Source organism: Leopardus geoffroyi, chromosome B4 (assembly GCF_018350155.1).
Source record: "Leopardus geoffroyi isolate Oge1 chromosome B4, O.geoffroyi_Oge1_pat1.0, whole genome shotgun sequence".
Taxonomy (NCBI): Eukaryota; Metazoa; Chordata; class Mammalia; order Carnivora; family Felidae; genus Leopardus; species Leopardus geoffroyi.
Genome location: NC_059341.1, coordinates 31950762 through 31962743, shown reverse-complemented (window position 1 = coordinate 31962743; position 11982 = coordinate 31950762). Strand labels below are relative to the sequence as shown.

General features: G+C 41.3%; 2 protein-coding genes across 34 annotated transcripts in view; one reads left to right on the top strand and one right to left on the bottom strand.

Moving 5' to 3' along the window:
* CCNY (cyclin Y) overlaps nt 1-1690 on the bottom strand; it is a 320281-nt gene extending 318591 nt beyond the window's left edge. Inside the window, exons 1-3 of one of the 4 annotated variants that reach the window (XM_045465574.1) lie at nt 1614-1690; nt 1134-1228; nt 724-790 (exon numbers count right to left, since the gene is read on the bottom strand). The gene's annotated coding sequence lies outside the window, so the exon portion shown is untranslated. Of the gene's footprint in view, nt 1-723; nt 791-1133; nt 1229-1580 lie in introns of all 4 variants that reach the window. The other 3 variants (XM_045465571.1, XM_045465573.1, XM_045465575.1) reach the window with 3 other exon arrangements.
* The window catches only part of LOC123591360 (synapsin-1-like), a 111917-nt gene that overhangs the window by 85142 nt on the left and 14793 nt on the right, over nt 1-11982 (top strand). For 12 of the 30 annotated variants that reach the window (XR_006709273.1, XR_006709269.1, XR_006709257.1 and 9 more), the window contains 2 exons: nt 28-185; nt 4928-4965. The exons of 3 other annotated variants lie outside the window; for them this stretch is intronic. The gene's annotated coding sequence lies outside the window, so the exon portion shown is untranslated. Of the gene's footprint in view, nt 1-27; nt 200-436; nt 458-3755; nt 4302-4927; nt 4966-5743; nt 5893-11982 lie in introns of those variants that run through there. 15 more of the 30 variants (XR_006709267.1, XR_006709266.1, XM_045465577.1 and 12 more) reach the window with 7 other exon arrangements.

Sequence of the window (11982 nt, the reverse complement as noted above, 5' to 3'; positions counted from 1 at the left end):
TGCACTGTCCCAAACTTTTCTTCCAAGGCCCAGGAGTATTCACCCCTGTCACACATCTCAGAACACCCTGATTGATGACACACAGACCACCATATTTTGAGAAACATGCCTTCAGATTCTTGATTTCCACCACTTCATTCTGCCCTTTACTTGAGAACCGATAGGATCCTTCATGAAGCAACCAGGTGATTTTTTCTACAAGAACTCCTTTGGGGCGCCTGGGTGGCGCAGTCGGTTAAGCGTCCGACTTCAGCCAGGTCACGATCTCGCGGTCCGTGAGTTCGAGCCCCGCGTCGGGCTCTGGGCTGATGGCTCAGAGCCTGGAGCCTGTTTCCGATTCTGTGTCTCCCTCTCTCTCTGCCCCTCCCCCATTCATGCTCTGTCTCTCTCTGTCCCAAAAATAAATAAACGTTGAAAAAAAAAAATTAAAAAAAAAAAGAACTCCTTACCATAAGAGGTGAGATAGGAAGAAGGGATTAGCCCATTTCACCTTGGTATCTTATTGTTATTACAAATCCTAAACTACACTTGTTTACGGAACATTCTAGAATACAACAAGTGCCTTGAGCTATTTTGTGACTAACTAGAAGTAACTAGGGCTTTAATATTCAACCACCAAATAAAGAAAATTTCAGGTAAAAAATAACATGTGACAGGGACACATTTCCTATCAATCTAGTTATTTTTTCAAAAAGCTTTAAACAACAATCTCAATAATCTTACATTTTAGTGATTTTCTGCAATTTCCACTGAAGGTTCAAACATACATGAAAAGCCCTTGCTTCATTGCCTAAAAAAACAGATGAATAGATATTCATTTATATAAAAATCATTAGATAAAAATCATTAGTCCAGCACATACTTAATGGTTAATATAGAATCAGAACTACTGAATTGATGTCTCAGTGTAAAGGCATCAAAAACCTAGTGTCTCTAAACAAGCAAAATCACCTAAATTCGGGCGACTTCTTAAGCTAACATTGCTGAAGACTTTTACTGGATAAGTTTGTACAAGTTCCCCTGTCCCCACAACCCACTGCCCATTAAAACATAAGATACATTTATTAGAAACAAAAGCTTTTTCTAGGAAAGAAGAGATTTTTGGCACTGGAAAATTATGGATCAAGGCTCACCTGTTAGCAAAATGCTGCAAGGCAGTGAATTCCAGTCCTAATTCAGCTTCTGATGTTGATATGACTGAAGGGGCTTGGGTTCCTCACCCATGAACCTGGAATAACAACACACCCTCCTTTACAAAGGAACCATGTTGTGTAACACAAAAAAGTGACGACAGCCTTTTCCCGATTCAAGAGATGAAATTATAGCCCCATTGTGATATTCTTCACACATATTTCAACAACTCCCTGACATTTTAACTATTAATTACTTGTTTATTCTCAGTTTCAATACCTTTTATTCAGATCCCTTTGCATTCCTTAACCTTGCTTGTCTCCCTGGCTTTTGTATCTGTGGGTGAAACCCTCACCAACCTTTTGGCAAACATTACTCTCAACTCCCAGATCACCTATCTTTCCTAGCGACTCTGGGGGGTCCTCTCATGCTTCACACACAGCGCTCACCACCATGCCTCTGCCTGCTGCCTCTGGACACACCTGTCAGCCAGCCAGCTATCAATGGGCTGGCAGCAGTAGCTCTTGCATGGGATGGAGTGCACATCCCTCCCTGACTTTTACCCATTCCTCCCATGTGCAGCCCCTCACACACTGTAATAATGCCCCTTATGTGTCATAGCTATGTCATTACCCCCCCTCAGGGCGTATGTCACTTCCTGACTTCTTTCAGATTCCTGGCATTCTGTACATGAGGCTGTTCAATATACCCCCCAAATGGTAATTAATTGTTAGACTTGTCATTCTTCAATGGTTTGGTTTGTAAATTTGGCTTAGAGAAAGATGAGATGAGAGGAAAAAGGATACAACTCCAGGAATCCTATAGAAATCTGAAAACTCTAATATCCACCTCAAGTATCCTAGATCTTAATATTCAACTCCCCAAGATTGTTCCCAGCTAAATGGATTCCCTCTTTCCTGAATCAATAAACATTTTGCCATCACATAGACACCATTAACTGAAAATGTTGTTTTAGTGTAGTGTTTGTACTTATTATATCATGATTTATATTTGAAAGGCATCTGTATGATTATTATATATGTAAATAGTAACATCGCACTAATGTGGCATTACAAGGAAGGCCTCCATTCCATGCAAGTGAAACTTCTGGATAAATGAAAATTGCCTCCTTAAAGACCAATCTTTTGATTGGTCTCAATGATAAATAAACATTAAAAAAATTTTTTTAAAAAAAGGAAGGAAATTCTGTCACATGATACAACAAGGATGAACCTTGAAGACATTATGCTAAGCGAAATAAGCTAGACACAAAAAGACAACACTGTGACTCCACTTATATGAGTTACCTAGAGTGGTCAAATTCATAGAGATGGACTGGGGGGCTGGGGGGCAGGGAAAACAGGGAATTGCTGAATGGGTCAGAGTTTCAGTTTTGCAAGATGAAAAGAGCTCTAGTGGGGCACCTGGGTGGCTTAGTTGGTTAGGCATCCTACTCTTGATTTCGGTTCAGGTCATGGTCTCACAGTTTGTGGGATTAAGCTCCGCGCCAGGTTCTGTGCTGACAGTGTGGAGCCTGCTTAGGATTCTCTCTCTCTCTGCCGCTCACCCTGCACACATGCATGCATGCTCTCTCTCTCAAAATAAATATTTAAATAAAAGAAAAAAGAAGAGAATTCTAGAGATTGGTTGCACAGCAATGTGAATGCACTTGACACTACTCAGCCGTATATGTAAAAAGGGTTGAAACAGAAGGGGTACCTGAGTGGCTCAGTTGGTTGAGCGTCCAACTTTGGCTCAGGTCATGATCTAGCAGTTCATGAGTTCAAGCCCCACATTGGGCTTGCTGCTCTCAGTGCAAAACCTGCTTCAGATCTTCTGTCCCACTCTCTCTCTGTCCTTCCCCTGCTCTTGCTCTCTTTTTCTCTCAAAAATAAATAAAACATTTTTAAAAAATTAAAAATCGGGGCGCCTGGGTGGCGCAGTCGGTTAAGCGTCCGACTTCAGCCAGGTCACGATCTCGCGGTCTGTGAGTTCGAGCCCCGCGTCGGGCTCTGGGCTGATGGCTCAGAGCCTGGAGCCTGTTTCCGATTCTGTGTCTCCCTCTCTCTCTGCCCCTCCCCCGTTCATGCTCTGTCTCTCTCTGTCCCAAAAATAAATAAACGTTGAAAAAAAAAATTTTTTTTTAATTAAAAATAATAAAAATGTTTGAAATGGTAAATTTTATGTTATGTGCATTTTACCACAATTAAAAAGAAAGATATATAAAAAAGGTAGAAACATGCATTAATTCATTCAGTTAATATTTCTTTCGTGCCTACTATGTATCAGACCCTGTATTAGATCCTGCTCCCTGTTGGTGCCAGGGAAAAAGTGCTGAACAATACAAAGTTTTGTCCTTTATGGAGGTTATATTCTACTGTACAGTATTTAACAGGATATATACCTTTGCAATCTACCTAATAAAGTACACAATTTTAGGACATTGGTTTTTAGAACATAAATGATTTGTCTGTAAGATCTGCAACCTGACCTGTTTGGGTGTAGGATGTATCTGAAGTTTAAATATCTTAATTCTAGAAGATTATAATGATTAACATTTTAAAACTGACCTATCACCAACACCTTTTGGGTATGTTTGCTTAGTTTTTCTTTCTGTTATTTAGATTATGGAATGGGATATGACAGACTGAATATACAACTGGTCAATGGCCAGACCATTGTATGAAAATAAAACTTTGACCTGCAACCTGCAGCAACCTGTCCAGGAAACCAACCTCTTATCTGCAGTAAACAACCCAGGAAGCCAGCCTGCTATAAATCAGACTTAAGGGGAACAAGATTGCAATCTCCAGTGACACTGCAGGAAGCTAAACAATAACTACTGTAACAATCAGCCTAAAATGTCCAGGACTTGATTAATAACTGACAGCTTCCCTAATTTTTGTCCCTGCTTCCAACGTAGGACCAACCAGAGAAAGCCAAATATGCACCCTGACCAATCACCTAGGATGTCCTGTTTCTAGTTAGACCATCTACAGCGTCCCCATGCCGACAACTTCCAATCAAGCACTCCTGAAGCCCCCACTTTGTGCATTTTATAAAGCTTTCCCACTCCTCTGCCTGCCTTTGAGTCCCCACCAAAACACAAGGGACGGTGGCTGTCTCCCTTACTATAGCAAGCTCACAATAAATAGCTTTGGCTTTTCTCATTTTGGTGGTCTTTGTTTATTTCCACAGATGTTTGCTATATACTTGCAAATTGCTATTCAATCTTTTAAAATGGTTAATAACTATCCACACATAATTGTTCCAGCTCCTTGGTTACAAGCAAGATCTCTGTCTTGCCCATCACCCTCTACCCGGTTCCCAGCTCTCACACCAGGTTGCCCAACATTAACTAGTCATGCAGTAGATGGCATGATTGCCATGCACCTGCCCCAGATCAACAGTTCTTTTCATTATTACAGTGGCATAATTTTTAACAATGAATGATCATTTGAAAAAATTCTTTTAGAGAAATTATTTTTCCACTTAGATTCCTAGTTAATCTTCTACTGTAGTTCAAGCATTGAGAAATATTTTCCATTTGTTTGTTCTAATGTTTGTGGATAGTTGGATGACCTCCAAATAATAGGAACATTTCTACATCCTACTTGAGAATATATGTGCAAGAACTTAGGAATGATTTCTGTTTGCTTGTATCTGAATAACTACTGGATAAACATCAGGTGTAAGAAAATACTTGATAAAGCTGGGTTGACTTTGGTGCTGAATAATCATTGTAATGAATATTATCTTTAAAATACATAATGTTCTTTTCTCCCTGTGCCTCCAGGTATATGACCTCCTGTTGGCAGCATCCATTTGCCTCAGGTAGGATTATCATTCTTATGGCAGGAAGGCAAAGAGAAAATATTACATTTTTTTTGCAGTCTAGTCTTTGTTTTTGAGAATTTTGAAGATCACAGGCTTGCAAAACAGGTTTTAAAAGAGAAAGACGTCCTAAATTCCAAATACTCTCTCTTTGTGTTTCAAGAGGCAAATCTGGCTGGCTTATAGATTATTCCAAGCATATTGTTCTTTAACAATGGATGGTCATTTGAAAAATTTAAATGTAGAACAATTTTGCTTTTTTTTTTTTAATGTTTGCTTTTGTGAGAGAACATGAGTGGAATAGGGGCAGAGAGAGAGAGAGAGAGAGAGAGAGAGAGAGAGAATCCCAAGCAGGTTCCACACTGTCAGCGCAGAGCCCAATGCAAGGCTCAATCTCCCCCACTGTGAGATCATGACCTGAGCTGAAATAAAGAGTAAGACATTCAACTGACTGAGTCACCCAAGCACCCCGAACAATTTTCCTTTAAACAGAGTGTAAAAGGGGCGCCTGGATGGCTCAGTTGGTTAAGCGGCTGACTTCAGCTCAGGTCACGATCTCACGGTCTGTGAGTTCGAGCCCCGCATCGGGCTCTGGACTGATGGCTCAGAGCCTGGATGCCTGCTTCCAATTCTGTGTCTCCCTCTCTCTCTGCCCCTCCCCCGTTCATGCTCTGTCTCTGTCTCAAAAATAAATAAAAGTTAAAAAAAAAAATTTAAACAGAGTGTAAGGGAATCCTTGGAAAGGAAAAGGAAAATAGAAAAATCTCTTGTCTTTCAGGTCTGGGGAGCAACAGCAAGACAAATGTATGCTAAGATTTCCCCTCTAATGAGAGAATTACTGGGGAGGATGACATCTCCTGGGCTGCAAGGAGAGATTTTGGAGATTTCTTGTGCTTTTTCAGGCTCAATAAATCATTCCTCAGATTAGATTCTTGTTTATAATGTTAAGTTAAATGCATTGTGCAATGAGTCTTAGAATTCGGTATTCGGGTATTTCACATGAGTCTCTGCTCTATTCCCTGCTCCAGCCCATCTTCACCTGCAGGCAAATGGAAAAGGTATAGCACAAGGGATCCTTTTGTTGAAACCCATTTATTGTTTGTTACCTTTTTTTAGACATTGAATGTCCTAATTATGTTATTTCAAGAAAGTAAAAAATATATACCTTTTAGAAAAGTGACTGATTCACACATAGGGCTTGTTTTGAATCTGCAGGAAGACTAATCAGCCCAGGATATGGGGTGTCATTTGTTTCTTTATCAGTTTGGCTCCCTCTAGCTGTCAGTTTGCAAATTTTAGTAGGTTCTAAAATTACACATTCTTGGCCCCTTTCTATAGCACAATTTTTTCATAGGAAGGTTTTGGGGGAAATGATTAACTGATAGAATGTATTTTTAGCAAAGATCATATTTAGCCTTTTTATGACAAATTACTAAGGTTTATATATAGGGTTGACAGATTTAGCAAATAAAAATACAGTGTACCCAATAAAATTTATATTTCAGATAAAAAAAACCAAGTAATTTTTTAGTGTAAGTATGCTCCAAATACATTAATTGGGCAACTGTATATATTTGCATAGTGTTTTACATCTCATTTAACAAATGAGGATTCTGAGGATCAGAATTTCCAATTCCAAACTATATTTTTCTCATTTTCCCATGGCTTGTTCTTGCTTTTTCATTCTTAGTTTCCCTGTAAGTTCCCAAAAGAAATCAGGTCAGAGGTCTGATCACAGGACAATTGATTTCAAGTTCCAAGGATCCTAAGATATCTTTGCTTTAACTTCACTAAAGGAAATGATTCAATAAGTACGATCTATGTGCAAGTCCCAGGAGATCTTTACCTCTCACTAAATGAGGATTCAGTGAACGTACGAACTATTTCTGTTTGCCGGGTTCCATTTGGACCCTAGTGTTGACCTGCATATCTATAGGCAAGGAATTAAGGCTTAGAGTCACTTGTCCAAGGTGACACTACTACTAAGTAGGGAGCTGAGATTTAATTCACATAGTCGGCCAGAACAAGATAGTAGCCGTTCCAGGCTTTGTGGGCCATGCAGTCTCTGTCAGGACCACTCAACGCTCCCATTGTAGGGCAAAAGTAGCCATGGGCAACACACCAATGAACAGGCATGGGTCGCCAAGCTCCAATAAACTTCATTTATGGGCACTGAAATTTGAATTTCAAATAATTTTCACATAGTATGATTTATTGTTCATTTGAATTTTCCCAATCATTTAAAAATGTAAATACCATCCTTAGCTCTAGAGTAGGGATTGGCAAAGTGAGCCTGTAGGTCAAATCCTGCCCACTGCCTGTTTTTGTAAATCAAGTTATTCATCATTTCTCTCCTTGGTGTTCTTCTTGAAGGACAGTCCCATTAATTCTTCATGGTAGATTAATTCATACAGCAGATGTTGTGATTAATCAAGTCCAATGTTTCATCTTTCCCTGGTGCAATATAGGGCTTTTACTAAAGTAATTGGCTTATATTCTTCAGGAGCTCTTTTAAAAAGTAAATTGGTAACATTACATTGTATCTATGCATTGGCATAAAACTAGTGGTTATTTTAATGAAATTCTTCTTTAATCAGATAGTCCATTAAGCATTTTCCTCCTAGTTTGGCACTAATCTATGCACAATAACTATAGAAAGAAATCCACTTACCTTTGGTGACAATTCATCAGGAGCATATACTTGAATTTTTCTTTAGAATTACATCTGTGCTCATCCCTTGTGGAGGGACAAATAACTGTGATAGCCATTGAAATCCTGGTGGCACCTCATTGAGTATTCTCACTTGTACTGCATCCAGGGGAAGGTGAAGGGAAAATGGAGACATCTACTTGGGAGTTTTGTTTTTTTCTAATACCTATTATTAACATGTTATATTTTTTCCTTTCAAGCAGTGACATTTTTTTCCTCCTAAAAAGATTAAATCTTTTTTTTTCAAATATTTATTTTTGATAGAGAGACAGAGTGTGAGCAGGGAGGGGCAGAAAGAGGCACAGAGACACAGAATCTGAAGCAGACTCCAGGCTCTGAGCTGTCAGCACAGAGACCAATGTGGGGCTAGAACTCACGAACTGGGGATCGTGACCTAAGCCAAAGTAGGATGCTTAATTAACTGAGCGACCCAGGTGCCCCAAAATAGATTAAGTCTTAAGCCCAAAACAAAATTTATAGCATCTGAGACAAAAGGTGAATTTGAAATGTGAAGATTTAGATTTTTAATTATTTTTACTATGTCTTCTTAACTTTAAAAAGAAATGTATGGGGCGCCTGGGTGGCGCAGTCGGTTGAGCGTCCGACTTCAGCCAGGTCACGATCTCGTGGTCCGTGAGTTCGAGCCCCGCGTCAGGCTCTGGGCTGATGGCTCAGAGCCTGGAGCCTGTTTCCGATTCTGTGTCTCCCTCTCTCTCTGCCCCTCCCCCGTTCATGCTCTGTCTCTCTCTGTCCCAAAAATAAATAAACGTTGAAAAAAAAATTTAAAAAGAAATGTATGAATCATACTGGATTATGGGAAATGGTTAAGGTATTAGGTATTGTAGGGTGTCAGAATATGCACCCCAGTATATACCACGTTTGCATAAGGATTATTTTGAGCTGAAGGCAACTAAGAAGCAGATACAAGAAAAGCTCTCTGCCCTCCCCCATTTGCCTGAAAGCAAGACATACATTTACAAAGGTGTCCCCCTTCCTTCTCTATTAGTAAGGACCAAAATTAATCACCAGAGACAACTTTAGACCTTAAGCACCCTGGAGACAGCACCAGAGGAATCTACATAACAACTTCTACTAAACTTTTATTTACCATTAGTTTGTCATAATGTGCCTTCCCACAGTTTGGCTTGCCAGAGACTCAAGGTTCTTTTCCCTTGTCTCATCGCTTCTGTAACACATTAGTGTTCCCTTGCTGAGATTCCACATAAGCCCGAGTTCTAAGCACCACTTTGAATTACTCATCTCTGAATACTCCAGGTGTAAGGGTGGTACACATGCTAATGAACTTTTGCTTGCTTTTCTCTTATTTGTCTTTTATCAGCCTAGTTTATAGGGCCCCAGCCAGAAAACCTAGGAGAGTATAGGAAAAATAATTTCTGTTCCCCTACAGTATCTTGAAATTATGTTCTCTGCTTCACAAAGGGATTGTGCTCCTGGTTCAGCATAAATCCATTCCCCCAAACACATCCTCTGAAGCCTGAGACCCTGGTTATGGCAGGTGAGGAAAAGAAGAGTCTTTACAGATGCAGTTGTCACCTCTAGCTGGGTGTCAGAATTTTCTGGAGGGCTTTTATTTTTTAAATGCTTATTTATTTTGAGAGTGAGTGTGAGCAGGGGAGGGGCAGAGAGAGGGAGAGAGAGAATCCAAAACAGGCTCCACACTGAGCCCTGGAGAGCTTTTAAAACTGAAGTTTTGGGGCACCTGGGTGGCTCAGTTGGGTAAGCTTCAGACTCCTTTTTTTTTAATTAAAAAAATCTGTTTAACATTTATTCATTTTTTTGAGAGACAGAGACAGAGTATGAGGGAGGAGGGGTGGAGAGAGAGGGAGACACAGAATCCAAAGCAGGCTCCAGGCTCCAAGATGTCAGCACAAAGCCTGAGCCTGACACGGGGCTCAGACCCATGAACCGTGAGATCATGACCTGAACTGAAGTTGGACGCTTAACCGACTGAACCATCCAGGCACCCCTAAGCTTCAGACTCTTGATTTTGGCTCAGGTCATGATCTCATGGTTAATGGGATTGAGCCCCACGTAAGCTCCGTGCTAATAGTGTGCACCTGCCTTGCTCGTACTCACTCACTCTCTCAAAAAAAAAAAAAATTGGGGGCGCCTGGGTGGCTCAGTCGGTTAAGTGTCCAACTTCAGCTCAGGTCATGATCTCACAGTCCGTGAGTTCAAGCCCCGCGTCGGGCTCTGTGCTGACAGCTCAGAGCCTGGAGCCTGTTTCAGATTCTGTGTCTCCCTCTCTCTCTCTGACCCTCCCCCGTTCATGCTCTGTCTCTCTCTGTCTCAAAAATAAATAAAACGTTAACAAAAAAATTAAAATTAAACCCACAGTTTCCCTAGAGTTTTGGATTCGGTAGGTCTGGGCTGAGGTTCCATAGTTAAGAACACTTCCTCTTGTAGGATTGAGTAGGAGTCTGTAGGAGTTTCCTGTGGCTGCTGGAATAAATTACCACAAACTGGGTGGCTGAAAACAACACAAATTTATTATCTCAATGGTGGAGGGCGATGCTCCATCCCCAGCACTCTGCCACACACAAACATCACTAATTGACCCACTCTTCAGCTAGTCTTTGCTTTTGCAAGAGAGGAGGGCAAAGAGAGAGAGAGAAAGAGGACTAGGGTGTCAGAGAGGTCTTTTTTGGCTCAGCCACCTTTGCCCTCCTTGACATCTGCATAAAGTAGGGATTTTACCACAAGGATAGTATCCTATAAAAATCCCATCCTCGGGCACCTGGATGGCTCAGTTGGTTACACATCCCACTCTTGATTTAGGCTCAGGTCATCATCTCACAATTCAAGGGGTCGAGCCCCCACATCAGACTCCACACTGATGATGCTGAGCCTGCTTGAGATTCTCTCTCTCCTCTGCTCCTTTCTTGCTCATGCTCCCTCTCTAAGTAAATAAACTTTAAAAAAAGTCCATCCTCTTTGCAGCCAGTGCAATAATACACATTTCAAACTCAGTGAATCCCCCAAAGCCATGAAGTTGTTGCCATGGTAGGCAACAACTGTGCCCTAGCAATGCCTGTTGGTCATCACAACACTAACCATGACTTAAGACCCCACACTGGAGAGAAAGTAGGGCATACATAGTCTTGATCATGGCCTTGGGCTTGCTCCAAGGGCACTTTGGCTCAGCAGTGAGACATGTCTATCTCTGTCTCCCAGAACTTTTTTTTTTTTTTTTTTAAATTTATTTATTTTTGGGACAGAGAGAGACAGAGCATGAACGGGGGAGGGGCAGAGAGAGAGGGAGACACAGAATCGGAAACAGGCTCCAGGCTCTGAGCCATCCGCCCAGAGCCCGACGCGGGGCTCGAACTCACGGACCGCGAGATCGTGACCTGGCTGAAGTCGGACGCTTAACCGACTGCGCCACCCAGGCGCCCCGTGTCTCCCAGAACTTTGTGGTCAAGAATTTAGCATCCTGAGTTATGCTTGCTTCCACTCCACTGTTCACATCTAACCACTTTATTGGTCCCAGAAGACTCTCGATGTGGTTTCTTCCCTCTCTTCCTCTTGAACTTAGCTTCCTTACCAGATAGAATCAGGGCCTCTGTTTCCTCAGTAGTGCTCTGCTTTCCTGGTAACTTGGTCCAATAGAGCCCAATTTCACAGACTGCTTCCAGTAGCTCCACATCTGCCCTGTGCTTGTGGCACAAGTCTTTCTGGTTTAGTACATACGCAGAGGTCTTTTCTCCTGTCAGTGTGTGTTTAGAAATCTGACATATGATTCCTGACAACACACTTTACTGCCGAGTCTCCCTCTGAATGTTTCCAAGCATTCTGCCACAGGAACCAGTGGGTTGACAGCACTAAATCCACCCAATCCACTACTGAAGATGTGACTCCATAAATTCTTTCTTAAATCTCTCTTTCTCTCTGCCTCTGAGGTTCCCATTGCTGCAACATTTTGTGGCAAGTTGCAAAGATGGACAAAAAAAGTCCCTATCTAGTTCCTGGCCTGCATTCCACAGTAACATACCTGGTTTCTGGTATCTTCTCACCTCAGATGAGTTTCCCCACTTGCTAATAGCCAGGATCATACCCAACCTGATACTGCAGGCTCCAGGGGTTCCCATTTTATAGATAAAATAGAATATGGTCTTAATCCAAACATGATTGCCACAGATCCTTCACTTTCCCATGAAAGTTGCCAATTTCTCTTTTTAAATTATATGTCCACTCTGGACCTTGAGTGTAAAATGGAGAGAGAGTTCAGAAAAGATAATATCTCCCCCAAATTAATGATTACAAAAATGGGGAGATTAAAAGCAAAA